We start from the raw sequence: 13,929 nt of genomic DNA, 5'->3' as shown, positions 1-13,929 counted from the left end.
CTGAAACACTGTATTCGCCACAAATGCCCATTTTTACGTTAGTCATCTTTCTTATTATTTAAAAACTCTCTACCTCTTTATTGAAAAAACATTGTGTTATTAAGCATAGATGATCCCCCTCTCCCTTCAGCCACATCCTCTGTTGGCTGCATTTATTAGGCGAATTCAGCTACATTTATTAGGTAAATCACTTTGACAGATCCTGAGGTTAAACAAAGGTAGTAATGTTGTCCCTGTTGTCAAGTTGCTAAACAGTCTAACTCCTTTTCCTCAATGAGAAAAAAAAAAAGTCTCAAGTTAGGATGTGAATATTCTTGAAGAATGTGGTGCTGGTACCAGTGAATTCTGACAAGTAAGATTGGAAAAGTCTCTGTGATACCATTTGGACAGTATTGTTGTATATCAAATCTTTGTATTTTGCACATGAACAAACTGCTGCTTAATATGGTTAATTACTCAGCTAGTTGTGAGATTGGAAGAAAATGTTTTAGGTTAGTTTGGAAGACAGGACACTTGAGAGGTGAACAAAGATGGGAGAAAAGCATTTTAGACAGACAACATGTACAAAAGCTCAGATTTGTAAATAATCTAATGTGTTAGTTCTTCTAAGTGGCATGTAATTTAAATATGACAGAGTTGTATAAAATGAGGTTGGAGAATATGCAGGGGCTAGATCAGAGAAGCTCCATATGCTATCCTAGAATATTTATAATTCATTCTGTAAGCAGTAGATACCCATTGAAAAGTTTTAAGGAGAATTATTGTAATTGTCTGGTTTTTTAAATGGTGAAAGTTGATTAGAACAGTGATTGCAATATCAAAAAAATTTACAGAGTAATGTATATTCAAATACCTTCATTTTTAGAAATAAAGCATGACGAATGAAAATAGAAATTCTCATTTATCTTTTACCAGACCCATTCCCCCCTTTCCTCCATCCTGGAGATATATTTTTCTCTTGCTGTGAGTCTCTATAAAGAGTTCATAATCTACTTTTTATAAGTTACTTCAGTGGTAGAGTCAGATATGTTTTTTTATGTACTAGGTGTCTTTCATGGAGTTGCACATTGAGTTTTTCTGTGTCTGTTTATTTTAAATGTTCAGCAGATCTTCTATTTAAATTATTAACTTTCTTCCTAAAGCATATTATTATCTCCTATTTTCTCTTTTCATTTGTATATAAATCTAGTTGTTTTATCAGTTAGGTGGGCTTGAAATGAGACATTATCAGTACTGTAAAATATGAATATTTGGTATTTAAACTTTATAAGGGTGACTTGCAAACTTAATAAAAGATAAAGGGAAATAATATGGACAGAGCCTTGTCAAATGTGTTTCCTGAATTTGTGCCTGTGTAGGAGTAAAATTTACTCAGGTAGGGGTAAAATCTAGTTCAAATACCTGAATTGTGTATTTCCAGTTTCTGATAATGTCTATCACTTATTTATTGTTTTATTACATTTTACTGTGAAATGCCATAGAGATTAGCTCTGGATCTGGAATATATGTGTTTTATTAAACATTTGAGGACAATAATCAAGTCTTCAGCATATAAAGTGTTGATAATATTCCAATATATGCGTTTTATTAAGTGTTTGAAGACAATAATTAAATCTTCAACATATGAAGTGCTTATAGAAGAAGGGTTAGTGATTCAAAGAGAGTATGTCATTTGTGCAAGATCACATGGCTTGTATTGTGGCAAATTTGATAACTTCATATCCATCATCATCCTGTATTTTATGAGAGAGCAAAACAGACTCATATTAGATATAAAAATCAGGGAATACTCTCAGCTCTTAATGAGAGTATGAGACCAATTTTTTCAACAATGACTAAGAAGCATTTGAATACAGTGAAATAATTATTCTAGTATCAAATAAACTATATTTAAGTCTTGAACAAGATTAGCATCTATCTTATACATGTGCTTATTCGTCAGTAATTCCTTATGACTAGTTTGGTTTCCATTTGTTACATAAATGTAAATTAGAGAAAGACATAGATAATTAAAGTATTTTGGGTTTTTGTCTTTTACTGTCTATTGAGATATGTGGACTCAGTTACCTTAAGGCTGACTTTCAAACCAGCATTGGCACTGTTGACATTTTGGGCTGGACATTCCTTTGTTGTGGGGAGTTGTCCTGTGCATTGCAAGGTGTTTAGCAGCATCCTTAATTACCAGTAGATACCAGTAGTTTCATTTATATGCTCATGTTAGAGGGTTAGAGAGACTTCAGAGCCTTATAATAGAGACATTTTTATTAAGAGAGTCATCATAATCCTTAAATCATATAGAAAATACATTTGACATATGCTTCAGAAAGAACAGAATAGTAAGAAACAACTTAAGAAACTTAAGAGGCAATGGTTACACTGAAACTAAAGTGCCTTCAAGTCTAAAAAAATAGAAAAAGCACTAAACTAAGCAAGGCATAAATATGGGTTCTTCTTAGAACAAGGTAGCATGTAAAATAAATGGCTGTAAATTTTAGAAATATATTTTGTGAAGAAAGATAAGTTTTTAACTTACAGATTGGGCTGTGTTTTAAAAATTGTTCTGAGAATGAATATCTTTGATCTCAGAGTGAAATTTTTCTCTCAAACATTTATTCAGCAAATGTTTGAATGTCTTATATGGGCCAGACACTAAGGCTCTCATAGCAGGCAAGATGACATGATGCTTTCCTTCTTGGAGCTTATAAAAATTTGTGTTGCTTATCAAATAAAAATACCAAATAAAGATTTGTTTGTGTGATTTTGTTTTTCCTATCACTCATCTTCCCCAGATTTGGGTTGAGGGCAGAATTCTTGTCTCTTCTTACTCACTGATGTACCTCCAGCTTCTGGAACATATGGTAGACTTGTAAATACTTGTTAAATAAATAATTGATTAGTTGGAAAGAGACATTACAAAAATTACATGTGATTAATTAGAATTGTGATAGGTGCTCCAAAGAGAGTATTATATAATAGAGAGCATGTAACAATGGGTCTAATCTAGTCCAAAGCTAGATTAGATTAGCTGAAGTTTTAAATTTGAGGCAGTGATTCCTTTTCCCCCCAGCTTTATTGAGGTATAATGGACAAAAAGTACATATATTTAAAGTATACAGTATGATGATTTGACATATGTATACTTTGTGCAGTGATTACCACAATCAGGTTAATTAATACATCTGTCACCTCACAAAGTTACTTTTGTGTGTGTGCGTAAGGAGAGAGTCTACAATCTACTTTCCTAGCAAATTTTAAGTAACAATATTACTAACTATAATCACCATGGTGTACATTAGATCTCCAGAACTTATTCATCTTAAAATGGAAGGCTTATACTCTTTGACTAGCATCTCCCCATCTCCCCTAACACACTGGTAACCACCATTCTACCCTCTGTTTCTGTGAGTTTCAGATTCCACGTATAAGTGAGATCATAGGTACTTGTTTTTGTCTGGCTTATCTCACTTAGCATAATGCCCTCTGGATTCAGCCATGTTGTTGCAAATGACTGGATTTCCTCCTTTCTCATGGCTGAATAATATTCCATTGTCTGTATATATCACATCCTCTTTTTCATCCACTGATGGGCACTTAGCTTGTTTCCATGCCTTGGCTCTTGTAAATAATGCTGCAACGAACATGCGGGTGCAGATATCCCTTCAAGATAGTGATTTCGTTTCCTTGGGATATATATTGAGAAGTGAAATTGCTGGCTCATATGGTAGTTCTATTTTTAATTTTTTGAGGACCCTCCATACTGTTTTCCGTAGTGGCTGCACTGATTTACATTCCCACCAACATTGCACAAGGGTGCCCTTTTTTCCACACCTTCCCCAGTACTTACCTCTTGTGTGTTTGATGATAGCCATTATAACAGGTGTGAGATGATATCTCACTACGATTTTGATTTACATTTCCATGATGATTAGTGATGTTGAACACCTTTCATGAACCTGTTAGCCATTTGTCTATCTCCTTTGGAAAAATGTATATTCAGTTTCTCTGCCCATTTTAAAATCAGATTGTTTTGCTCTTTGCTTTCGAGTTACATGAGTTTTTTTTTATATATTTTGGGTATTAACCTTTTATCAGGTACATGGTTTGCAATTTTTTTCAGAGGTGGGCTTTTCATTTTGTTGGTTTCTGTTGCTGTGCAGAAGTTTTTTAGTTTGATGTAGTCCCACATGTTTATTTTTACATTTGTTGCCTTTGCTTCTAATATCATATCCAAAAAAGTATGGCCAAGACCAATGTCAAGGAGCTTTCCCCCTATGTTTTCTTCTAGGAATGTTAGGATTTCAGTGATTTTTTAAAACCAAGACTTTAGGAATAATTAGGAGTTATCTAGACATGTTTTGGGGACAAGAATGTGGGTCAGAATGTATTGTAGGCTGAAGGAACAGCTTTGTATGAATGCCTGAGTTGGGGTGTGCCTTTTTTTTAGGGTTGGGTGTTGGCAGGGGTGGAGTTTGAGGAGTAGCATGGTCCCAGATGACATACTAACTTTTCTTCTTTTATATGTTGAAATACCAAACATTTGTAGTAAAAACAATGTCATTACAGTATCAACAGTTAAAGTAGAAAAAAACTTTTAAATGGTAGTTTAAAAATATTTGGATTCTGATACTTGATGAAAGCCTGTTTTAATTAACTAGAAAATGAGACTCCATATTCCATCTGTGTGCTGGTGATCTCTAAGTCTGTGTTTCTACCTCCGGATGTTTTTGTTTAATTTATGTCTGCATGTCCAAGTTAACATATCCAAAAGTGAACTCCATTTATATCTACTAATCATTTGAGATAAACAAACAAAAAAAAACACTTCATGGATTTTCTATCTCAGTGAACGTTTGTTCACTCAGTTTCTCAAGCCAGAAATCTTTACTCCTCTCACTTTCACCTTAAGATAATGAAACTGTGTCACTACTTAATTATTTTTCCATTTAATTGTATTATACGGCTCAAAGCCATTCTCTTTTTCTTAGGTAAATTTCTTCCTAGATTTATGTTCTTGTTTTCTCTATGCTGTATTTCTGCAAGTTTTCTAAGCATTCTAGCTTTCTTCAACTTTGCGCATTTTGGTCTATGTGCCACTTGCTGCTTGAGTGATTTTTTCTGAATGCAAAGCTAATCCTGTCTCTTGACTACTTAAAGTCCTACCATCGCTCTTTCAGGCTTTCAGGCTAAAAATTAACTACTTGGCAGAATGTGCTGTGCCCTTCGGGATCCATGTCGTGTGCATCTCTCCAGCCTTTCATGTTGCCCTCCTTTCACATCACATTCTTTATTTACCCCATACTTCTTCAATTTCTAGACATGCTGTTTAAGTTAATTAAAACTTAATAAAATTTAAACCTGTTAAACCTCATTTCCTGTGTTGGATAGCTCAAGTACAGAACATTTCTATCATTGCACAGAGTTCTGTTGGGTAGTGCTTTCTTGACCATATTAAGCTTTCTTTTCCCTGTTTCTTTATGCATGCTGCTCTCCTTTGCTAAATGTGTAATGTGCCCTTCCTTGTTTTACCTAGCTAACTATCATTCTTCCATTAAGACTCAGTTTGGGTGTTCTCATTTCAGAAAAACCTTCCCTGACACCACCTTTTCTTGTTTCCTCTAACTCCAAAGTCTGAACTCTCACCTTTTGCCTTAATGTTTATTGCATTTAAATTCAGGAGTCAGTGTTTGAAATCAAGATTCTAACAGATACAAAATATTGAAATTTTGTATAAATTAAAGTTTTACTCAATATAGTTTTATACTAAATATGGTGCATGTATTTACCACCATAGAAATGAAGGTACTTAAATGGATCTGTCATCTGAGTACTGACTGAAGAAGCACTTCATTAAATAACTATGACCTTAGAAAAAGATAGTTTGTATGTTACGTAGGTCAGAGTTCTCAGATTTGCTACTTGAATGATAATTGCATACATGTAATTAGATTTTAAAACAGAATTGAATCTAGCGAATCAGTTTGTCTGAAGGTAAATTTATAAGCAGAAAAGCATTGTTATCAGATGTGTTTTCATTATAAAAATATAGTATTAAATTTGTAGCTATTAGGTTGACTTTAATAAATAGCGTTATCATGAGCAGAGTGGGGAATGTAGAAAGCATCAGTATGATTACCTACCCTCACTCACGTTTATAATATGGTTGCTCATCAGCGAGTTTTACCTCTACTCTACTTACACACTACTTCCCATCGCTCAGCATCGTTTGGCGTATTTCACTTCTGTAATCATTAGTTCAGATATATTTCTGATGTGTATCTGATGAGGAGAGATTAGACTCAGCATTAAGTTTAGACCTTCAGAAATGATATTAGTGAGCCAAGCAGAACATAAGAAAGGAAAATGTGATTTTTTTTTCGGGGGGAAGACTTTATATTTTTGCCCAGGGCTTGTCTCTTCTTCTGGGAAACACACATTCTCCTTGCCTATTTGTAATAGATTTGGTGGTTATATTTTCCAAACTAAAGATCTGGATGCATCTTCTAAAAAGAGGTAGGTTTTTTGTTTTGGTTTCCATTTGTTTTGGGGTTTGTTAATCTATCCAACAATATGAGGCTATCATGGGATAGGAAAAGATGCTAAATATTAGAGTGCCACTTTATAGCTTATGGAAACAGTAGATTTCTCAAGGTATTTCTGATTTCAGATATTCAAATTTAAAAGGAAGGACTACCAGAACCCCAGTTTTCTGTAGTTTAACTACACTTGACTTGGGTTGGAAAGGCTTCATTGATATATCTTAGATATTTAAATTGTGTGGCACAAATAAGTACAACAGGCATTTAAAGACACGTAGATATTAATGAGGAATGGTTTAATTAGGGATACTTTCTTAGAAGACCTAGGTTTAAGTAGACAAAAGAAGGAATGGAAAAGAACAAGAAGTAGAAGCAAAGAAAAAGGAATGAACAGTGTTTGGGGAATAGTGTTGAGACAGGTTAAGAATACATAACTAGAATAGAGGATTGACTATAGTATGGAAGTTGATTTTGCCTATCAGGGAAGGCATTAGGGTCATCTGATGAACTCTCCTATAAAATCATTTTCATATGAACACATCACATTGTCCTTATATTTGCTGTCTCATCCTTTCTGTCTGAAAAGCTTTTTTGAGCATAGTTTTTCTGTGTGTGCTTCTGTCATACTTTTTCGAATCATTATTCTATTTCTGTACAAACGGGTCTTTGTTTTTGAAAATCATGGGGTTTTTAATATGCCACAAGCAAGCAGAAAGCTGAGTTACCTTTCCACGCTCATTGATGACTGTGACATCTAATTTTCAGTTTTCCATCTTTACTCTAAACTCTGACATCATTCATTTGACTTTATTTCCTTAAAGATAATCCATCAAGCTGTCTAACCTCATAGTTCTAGTTCTTAATAAATACCTTCACCTTTCTCTGCTTCAAAAACCATCTCTTACACCATATTAAAAATATTTTTGGTGAAGTTTATTAAGGTATAATTTATAGAGTACAGTTCTGTGAGTTCTGACACGCTAACAATTGGATAACTAACTCCTCAACAATCAAGATATACACAGTTCCACCATCCCTCAAAGTTCTTTTATGCTCTTTGGTAGTCATTGCCTTATCCATACCCAAGCACTAGCAACCATTGATTTGATATTTGACCCTATAGTTTTGCTTTTTCCAGAGTATTATGTAAATGGAATCATACAGTATGTACTATTGATACTGGCTTCCTTCACTTAACAATATGCATTTAAGATATATCTGTGTTGTTGCACTTATCAGTAGTTTGTTCCTTTTGTTGAGTAGTATTTTCTTATATCATAGTTTATCCATTCAACAGTTGAAGAACATTGGGTTATTTCCAGTTTGGGGTAATTGTGAATGAAACTCTATGAACATTTGTGAATAGATTTTTGTATAAATGTAGTTTTCGTTTCTGTTGGATAAATATCTTGGAGTGGGATTATTGGATCATGTAGTAGTATGTGTTTAGCTTATTAGAAATTGTCAAACTGTTTTTCAAAGTTGTTGCGCTACTTTGCATTCCTCTGTATAATTTGTGAGAAATCCAGTTGCTGTGTATCCTTACCAGCATGTGGTATTAGCAGTTTCTTTTTAGTCATTCTAATAGGTATGTAGTGAATTCTGCTGAGATTTTAATTTGCGTATCAATGGTGAATGATGTTGAGTACCTCTTCATATGCTAGTTTGCTATCCATTTGTCTTTTTGGTAATGTATCTGTTTAAATCTTTTACCCAGTAAAAAATTTTGAGTGGCTTGTTTTCTTAAAAGTTCTTTATATTGTCTAGATACAAATTCTTTTCTTTGAAGTATAGTTGATTTACAATATTATGTTAATTTCAAGTGTACAGCAAAGTGATTCAGATACACATATATGTTCTTTTTCAGATTTTTTTCCATTACAGGTTATTATAAGGTACTGAATCTAGCTCCCTATGCTATACAGTAAATCCTTGTTGTTTATCTATTTTCTATATGTTAGTGTGTATCTATTAATCTCAGACTCCTGATTTATCCCTGCCCACTCCTCTTTCCCCTTTTGTATCTATAGTTTGTTTTCTATGTCTATGAGTCAGTTTCTGGTTTGTAAATAAGTTCATTTGTATCTTTTTTGAAGATAAAAGTGTTACCATAAGATATTTGTCTCTGTCTAACTTACTTCACTTAGTATGGGGAATCTCTAGATCCATCCATGTTGCTGCAAATGGTATTGTTTCATCTCTTTTTATGGCTGAGTAATATTCCATTGTGTGTATATATACTGCATCTTCTTTATTCATTCATCTGTCCATGGACATTTAGATTGCTTTCATATCTTGGCTGTTGTAAATAGTGCTGCTGTGAACATTGGGGTGCATGTATCTTTTTGAATTAAGAGTCTTCTCCAGATATATGCCCAGGACTAGGATTGCTGGATCTTATGGCAACCCTGTTTTTAGTTTTTTAAGGAACCTCCATACTGTTCTTCATAATGGTTGCATTGATTTACGTTGCCACCAGCAGTGTAGGAAGGTTTCTTTTTCTTCACATCCTTTCCAGCATTTATTTGTAGGCTTTTAAACTATGGACATTCTTACTGGGGTGAAGTGATACACCTTACTGTAGTTTTGATTTGCATTTCTCTAATTTTTGCTTATTTTTTGATTGAGTTGTTTGTGGTTTTTTTTGATTTTGAATTGTATGAGCTGTTTTTTATATATTTTGGAAGATAAGTCCCTGTTATTTGCAGTATTGGCAATTATTTTTTCCCATTCCATAGATTGTCTTTTCGTTTTGTGTGTGGTTTCCTTTGGTGTGTTTGATTAGGTCCCCCTAAATGGGAAAATATCTTTTATATTTCCTTTCATCTTAACCATTTTGAGGGAATCGTCATTTCTTTGTGTAGATCCAAATGTCTGGGTGGTAACATTCTTTTTTCTGAAGACTTTCACATTTCTTCCGATTATTTTTCAGTTTTTGTTTGTCAAAAGTGTCTTTATTTCACCTTTATTTTTGAAACATATTTTTGCTGTGTATAGAATTCTGGGTTGACAGTTTCAGCACTCTAAAGGTGACACTGCATTGTCTTCTGGCTTGCATAGTTTTGGATGTGAAGTGTGTTATAATTCTTCTCTTTCTTCTTGTGTGTTATTTAGGGTATTACCAGTTCTGTTCAACAGTAACTGGAGGCCTTAGCCAAAACAATAAAATTAAGGGGTAAAAAAGCACAATGACTTAAAATTACAATTGTAGTTTTCCTCAGATGTTTGTATATAAAAATGTAAGAGAATCTATAGATAAATTATTAAAACTGTTAGATGAGCTGAGCAAATTTACTGGATAGAAATTGGCCACATCTATGTACATCAAAAGGAAATGAGTTTTTTTTTTTAAGTTAACATTTTTAGTTGACCATAAAAACTATAAAGTAAGAAAGAATAACTCCAATAAATGATATGATAGACCTTAGTTAAGAAAATCATTCGGTGGTATTGAATATTTTTAAAAAATCATAAAATGGTAACCTTTAACATATTGTGGTATTCACTTAGGAGTAGACAAACAGATCATTGAAGGGCCTAAAAACAGATCCACCAAAAAAAGGTTGAGAAATTGGACCTAATCAAAGTTACAAGCTTTTTGTGCTTCAATAGACGTTATCAGAAATGGGAAAAGACAATTCACAGACTTGTAGGAAATATTTACAAGTGGATCATATATCTGATAAGGGACCTATATCTGTAAGAACTTTTACAGCTCAGTAATGAAAAGATAAATAACTCAATTAAAAAATAAGCAAAGCATTTGAGTAGACATTTAACTGAAGAACATATGAATTACTGATAAGCTCATAAAAAGATGTTCAACATCATGAGTCACTAGAAAAATGAGATACCACTTCATACTAACTAAAATGGCTATAATTGAAAAGACAAGTGTTGGTAAAACTGTAGAGAAATTGCTGGTGGGAGTATAAAATGGTCCAACTACTTTGGAAAACAGTTTGGCAGTTTCTTAAAATGTTAAACATAGAAATATCATATGGATCCAGAAATTTCATTTCTATGTGCCTTCCCAATAGAAATGAAAATGTATGTCTTCTGCTGTTTACAACCCAAAGTTCCATCAGTTGTCAAATGGATGTATAAATGTGGTGACATACAACTACATGCTACAACATAGATGAACCTCAAAGACGTTATACTTAGTGGAAGAAGACAGATACTAAATAGCACGTATTATATGATTTTATTTATTTGAAATAACCAGAAAACGCAAACTTACAGAGATAAGAAGTAGATTGATTTGTACCTGGGGCTGGGGGTAGGAATGAGGAGACTCTAAATGGGTACAAGTTTTCTTTTGGAGGTGATGGAATGTTCTAACATTAGATGTGGTGATGACTGTACATCTCTGTACAATATATATTAAAATCATTGAATTATGTACTTACAATGAGTGAATTTTATGGTAGGAAATTATACCTCAATAAAATATTAATTTTAAAAATCCAGACTTACATTCTGTGATTTCATGGGACATGAAAGTAGCCTTACTAATCAATTGAGATGGAATGGTGCTTGGGATAAAATTGTAGTTCTATATTAGACTGTTCATAAAAATGAATTCTGGTGGATTAAAGAACTACATATAGCAAAAGTTCAAAATTTTATGCATACTCATAAAAATAATTATCTTTCAAAATTTTTCTTATACAAGAAAATGTACAAACCATAGCACAAAATACAAAAAAAAAGTTTGTCTATGCTACATAAAAACAAGACAAAGCAGGTGGAGGGTGTATAGCTCAGTGACAGAGTGCATAATTAGCATGCACAAGGTTCTGGGTTCAATTCCGAGTACCTCATTTTAAATAATAAATAAATCTAATCCCTGCCCCATAAAAGACAAACAAAAAAGCAACACAAAGCAAAAAAAAAAAAAACTATGAAAAAAATATTGCAGATCAACTATACTTCAGAAAACCCCCACAAAACTTCTGTTTTGAGAGAACAGAATGAAAAGTTAAGCCATAACTGGGGTGGGGGGTGTGCAATTTATGAAATTGGTAATTATTATCCAGAATACATAAAACTGATTTGATTTTTTTTTTTGAAAAACCAACAGTCCAATTGAAAATTGGCAAAAGGACAATCTGTAAATAACATTTCAATATATGCTAACTTTTAGTAATAATTAGGGAACTGCAAATTAAAATGGTAAGTGATTTTATGTTCATGTGTTTGACAAATATAAAGCCTGATAATACCAAGTTGGTGAGTATTTGGGGAAAACAGGAACTCTTAAACATAGCTGATAAAATCTTAAGATCTTTAACCATATAATGCAATATCTAGTAAAGTTGAGAATGGTCATACCTTAGGGCCAAGTAGTTCCACTTAGAGACTTCTACCCAAAAGAAGCTCTAACACTTGGACAGGAAGACACATTTATGAGGATTTTTGATGCAGCTCTGTTTGTAATAACAAAAAAAGTGAAAAGTCACACAGCTCTCAATAGAGAAATGGATAAACTGCATGTATCTATATAAATGAACTCTGTATTATAGTCAGACTGAACTAGGAATTTTGGTTTTTGGTAAGGGTGATCTGAGTTATCTAGATCAATCCTTATGTTGCAAAGTATGAAAAATGCTTGAGTAAAACTTTTTTTTTTTTTTTAAGAGCTGCAAAGATAATTGGGAATACCTAGGTTAATGTTAGTGATAAGAAGAAAATAAGGGGTGAAAAGCTGTTTAAGCTTGAGGTCATTTGTCATATTTGTGCTTTCCTGGCCAACTAGGGAAGAGGATCAGAATTCAAATCCTCGGGCTTGTCCAAGGTAGATACCCTTATAGGATATCTATAGAAATTAAGCTGGACTTCAGAAGGCCTTGCCTTCAGGGTAAAAGCAACCAGGCCTAAATGTCCTTTTCCCCTGAAGTCCCAGGAGGAGGTTACCTGTTGATCAGAGCAGGAAAAGGAAAAAGTAAAGGAGAAAAATACCTGAGATTGAACATGTCACAAACTGGCCTTCTAACAGATCTGTACCCTGAGGTAATCAAGGAACCTCAGGCCATGAAATTAAAGTGTTGCTGTGACCTAAATATTTGTGTCTCTCCAAAATTGCTAGGTCGAAACTTAATGGCCAAAGTGGTGATATTTGCAGGTGGGACTTTCAGGAAGTGATTAGGCCATGAAGGTGGAACTCTCATGAATGGGATTAGTGTCTTTATAAAAGAGGCCCCAGAGAGATAGCTTGCCCCCTTCACTATGTGAGGACACATGGAGAAGCTGGCATTCTGTAACCTGAAAGAGAGCCTTCACCAGAGTCTGACTGTGCTAGCAGCCTGGTCTTAGAATTCCAGCCGGCAGAACTGTGAGAAATAAATGTTTGATTTTTATAAGCCACTCAGTCTCTGGTATTTTGTTATAACAGCCTGAATAGACTAAGACAAGTGTATATTAGTTTCCTACTTCTCTTGTAGCAAATTAACACAAATTTAGTGGCTTAAGACCACACTAATATATTAGCTTACCATTCTGGAGGTCAGAGTCTGAGATGGGCTTCCGATGGGCTAAAATCAAGTTGTTGACAGGGCTGTGCTTCTTTATGAAGGCTCTAGGGCAGAATCCATTGTCTTGTGTTTTCCAGCTTTTAAAGGTTGCCTACTTTCCATGTATTGTTGTCCCTTTCCATCTTCAAAGTGGTGGTTAGTCATTCTCCTGATGCCATCTCTCATTCTGACTCTTCTGCCTCCCTGTTCCCAATTTAAAAATCCTTATGATTATATTGGGTCTACCAGGTTAATCTTATCTTAAGGTCAGTGATTAGGTACCTTAATAATACCTGCAACCTTAATTCCTCCTTGCCATGTAACATAATTTATTCATGGATAATGAGTTTTGGAACATGGACATCTCTGTGGAGCCTTTCATTATTCTACTTATCACAAGATGATTTCTAATTGACAGTGCCCTTAGATGTTTTCTGGAAACAAATGATAAGCATCTTTGGAGGAAGAGGGTACATCCATCCTAGGCATTAGGGAGTTTTTAATCTTTTGGGAGCAAAGCCAGTAAGTACTGCATTAACTGCAGAAAGAAGCAAGGCAAGATGAGTAGAAACCATTAGATAGCAGAATAGACCCATACAACATATAATATTGGAATGATCAGATACTGATTTTTTAAATGACTGTACTTACCATACTTAAAGAAATTACAGACCTAAATATCTGCAAGGACTGGGGAGCTGTAAAAAAAGATGTTAAATATTTTAAAAGAACATTGTAAAAGTTGTTAAAATTACTGAAATCAACAAGTCAGGGAATGAACTTCTCCCTCTTATGGGACAAACAGAAAACAAATAAGATAGTAGATATAAACCCAGTCATACTGTTAATTACATTAAATGTTATCTAAACACTTCATT

The 13,929-nt window shown here is 33.8% G+C and overlaps 1 protein-coding gene across 13 annotated transcripts in view; it reads left to right on the top strand.

Moving 5' to 3' along the window:
- LCORL (ligand dependent nuclear receptor corepressor like) overlaps positions 1-13,929 on the top strand; it is a 154,319-nt gene that overhangs the window by 20,163 nt on the left and 120,227 nt on the right. The gene's annotated exons all lie outside the window — the stretch shown is intronic.

The sequence above is a fragment of the Camelus ferus genome, chromosome 2 (assembly GCF_009834535.1).
Source record: "Camelus ferus isolate YT-003-E chromosome 2, BCGSAC_Cfer_1.0, whole genome shotgun sequence".
NCBI lineage: Eukaryota > Metazoa > Chordata > Mammalia > Artiodactyla > Camelidae > Camelus > Camelus ferus.
Note: the sequence above shows the minus strand (reverse complement) of the source record. Positions and strands in the feature narration are given on the sequence as shown.